At 41.8% G+C, this 3734-nt stretch overlaps 1 pseudogene; it reads right to left on the reverse strand.

The window, feature by feature from the left end:
* Positions 1–2737: 2737 nt before the first annotated feature.
* On the reverse strand, positions 2738–3432 carry LOC110291840 (small ribosomal subunit protein eS6 pseudogene; annotated as a pseudogene).
* Between the last annotated feature and the right edge of the window lie 302 nt (positions 3433–3734).

The raw sequence follows: 3734 nt of genomic DNA on the forward strand, positions 1-3734 counted from the left end.
AAGAGCTTCATTCCTTTTTATTGTACTTAGGGTTCAGCCTAGATTCAGTTGGACATGGAATAATGAAGTAAAATATAAACCAAAAATGCCGATGAGAAAAAAAACTAAGTGATCTTCATCCATTCCATTTACAATTATAACTCTAATTAGAACATCTTAACACTCCATTACTTGATGTGGATTCTTTCCGTAATTCTATTTTCACTGCCATAATAGTTTCAACCCCAAACTGCATTAAAAGATTCTATAGTTGTAAATTCTTTAGTATCACTTTGGGAAGAAAATAACTAAAAGAATGGATCTAACTAGAAATATATACATAAGAGATAATGACATTTTGGGTCAAAATTATGGTTTAACTTCCCCAGACATGTGCTACCATATTGTCTGCAAAAGTACACAAGGGTTTTTAATTTTAGCATACTGGGAAAGAAATTGATGGAAAATGATTTAGGTGCTATTTTAACCTTGACAATCATGAAATCCAAAAGTCTTAGCTTTTTGCAGAAATGAGGTTAAAAGTGACTGACATCTGTGTTCTCTCTGAGTCCACCAGGGAAACCATGACTTGAGTCCACAAGAAAAATGCATGTGTGCCCTTGTAGAGCTATAGTTTCAGAAAACGATACTTTTACGTTGACAAACTGAATAGAGATTTCTAATATAGCAGTATCCCTGACTGCCCCATCTCATTCCTTCACAGATAGACTGAAGGACTATAAGTCATTACAAGAAGTTTTCAGAGTCCTCAAATTCCATCCCAAGGCCTTTGCTGAGCCTCTTTGAGAAGTTCCGTTCAAAGGTTTTAAGACAGCAACAAATTCTGAGCCAAACAAGCTATGAAGATTTTTGTCTAACAATGCTATAGCAGCCTAAACTAGAGTAACAGTCACGTGTCTTTGAGTTGAAAATGTAATTTCACCTGAAAAATATAAGATACAATCAATATCTGATAAAAAATGAAGAAATTACAGAGAAAATGATGGAAACTGGAACCAGCAGCTGTCTAGGTTAAAAACTATTTAAAGAGGGGGCCGGAACAAGAGAAGCATTAATACTATGGACAATACCACAAACTTGCCTCCAATTATCTATCCAATCTGCTCCTTCACCCTCCATCTGGTAAACAGTGGTCGGGTGCTTCAGTGGACACTGGGAGAGCCTGGATATATATGGTTTTCAGTCTCTATATCAAACAGTAAAGTTAAGCTGACTCCTACCTGGGAAATGCAGAGTCAGAAAAGTTAAGTGACTCTGGGGAGATTGAGAAGACCTTCCTTAGAACTGGCTTGCACTCCCAAAAGTTATCAGAGGGAAGGGCAGGAAAGAGAGGTGAGTAGGCACAGTGGGGCCAGTGTGAGGTTAGCACCAATCTGGATCAGTAACCAAGGCAAAACCACAAGACTGAGAGATTGTTCACAAATCCTAAAGCAAGATGATGTCCCAAGGACCCACTGAAATTGATCAGCGGCTCACCTCCTTCTTCCCAGTGATGAGAATCAAAACTAGAAACTGGTCAGGTAGAGCTAGGACCCCCCAAAGCAGCAACAGTTCTGAAAATGACCTTGCTGGAACCCAGGAATGCCAGATGAGTGTCCTGACTCCTGGTCCTTCATTATCTCTTGCCTTTGTCAGAAAGTAATCTTTACAAAAGAATAGGGTCAAAACTGAGAGGTGCCACCTGGGCATCTCAGAGATGAGCCAGGCACACTGATCATCTCATCCCACTCCAGACCCACCTCAGTTAGTACCTTAGCTCCTTTTAAAAGCTTCCAAACTAGCAGAGACCTGCCCCTGCCTATGCAGGAGCTCTGCCAAACTCCACCCCTTTCTCTTCCTCCCACATAAGAATCTATAATAAACTTTTCTCTAAAACTCACAGAACAAACTTCATTGTTCAAGTGTGAGTGACAAGAACCAGAAAGCCACTGGCACAAGGCAACATTGATAACTGTTCTCTAAGATCCTGGTTCCTACCCTACTCCCCACCCCCACCCTCAGGTTAAACTCAGCAAGAACAGAGAAATCGCCATCAAACTCAAAGACACCCTCAATTTCTCGAATTACCAAGTCCACTGGAAATGAGGAATTTCTAGTGTTGGGGATCACAGAAGAAGCTGCTGGAAATTTTTGGAAGGCCCACCTGAGTTGCTTCATCCACTGGGGAGATTGGAGTCCTTTCTCACGGCTTTTACTGTCATTAATAAAACACTTTAAGAACAGACTCAGAAGAAATCTCAAGGGCAATTTTATCAGAGTTTCAAAGAAGAACTCCAGGGCAGACAAGCAGCTAAATCTCCGCAGATGCCAGAGAAGAAAGAGGAAGAGGAAAAGAGAAAGCCATGCCTTCTGAGTTACAAAAAGAGCTCACTGAGCAACCACGTGGGGGATAGGCAGCAGCACTGTAAGTGGGTGGAGCTTCCAAGGAATAGTGAGGAGCCCTGTCAAGAAAAATGTAAAGCAACAATAACAACAACAATAACAACAACAACAAAAAGCTATGTGGCTGTACTGCATAAGCAACTGTATGGAGAAGAGGGGGCCTGGGAGGAAGGTACATTTTCTCATTAAGGGAATAATTATTCCTCCCATCTCCTTGGTGTGGCTTAAGGTGAATCAGCCTTCCTCTTAGCCAAGGGACTGACCAAGCCAAATGGATTAGGTTGTTTTTTCAAGGTCTGATAGTTTCTTTGTTACTCATAGACTTGTTTTTTTACTGGACTCAGAAGTAGAAACTCTAATTAAGGACAGCCAGTTTGTTGGCAAACTGTTCCCGGAGCCTCCCATGCCCCTTGGCTTCTTCAATTCTCTTGATCCAAAGTTTAGCATCTCCTGCAACCTCCCCCTTGTTTTTCTTAGTGCGTTTTTAAATTCAGAACAACACGTTTTGGCATTTGTGTTGCAGGACTCATGGAGTGACAAGACAATGAATCGTGGGTGTTTTGGTCCTGGGCTTCTTACCTTTTGTGTTTATGGGCTTGCTGGCAGCACACAGGTAAACCATCTTTCTGATTCTGCTAGCTCCTTTGAAACCCAACCCCTGAGACACAGTACTACTTGTCAGTCCAGGAATGCCCTTCTCTCCATTTTGTACAATAAACAACTTAAGAACCCTCAGACTGGCACCCACAATGCATCTGTGAACAGACTTGTGCTTCCTATCTCCTGTTCCCATTGGTCTATAACAAGAATGCCCCTTACTCAATAGCAGGCACATCACACCATGTGTGGAGACAACTTGCTTCATGGGAAGCCTTGTGTATCCTTCCCAGCATTGATCTGGACCACAGAACCCTTCCATTCTCCACCCACAGCGTTAGCATCTACTTCTGTAGCCATGTGCTTCTCCTAGGAAGTATAAAGCTTGAGTTCATCGTTCATTTCAGAGAGCTTCTGACAGGTGGTGGCTAAGAAGGAGACGTTCAGCTTCATCTTGACATGGCTGACCACCTAAGAGGTGCCACAAAATAAGAACTCAACAAGATTAACTCTTAGGAGAGGAGAGAATGGAGCCTCTTTACCCTTTACTCTTTACAGGTATATTTCTCCCCTACCCCCAGGAAGAAAAATATCTTTCCTTAAAAGGCCTCAACAGAGCCTTGGCTTTGATGCCATATTAATATATCACCTCTGAAGAAATACTTCTAAAATAATGTAGGAAAAGGGCTGAAATCGGTGGATGTGTATAGCTCATTTTCATCATGAAAATCTAGATGCCATTATCTATGTGACTG

Source organism: Mus caroli, unplaced genomic scaffold, assembly GCF_978045245.1.
Source record: "Mus caroli unplaced genomic scaffold, Mus_caroli_1 scaffold_3, whole genome shotgun sequence".
In the NCBI taxonomy this organism is placed as follows: Eukaryota; Metazoa; Chordata; class Mammalia; order Rodentia; family Muridae; genus Mus; species Mus caroli.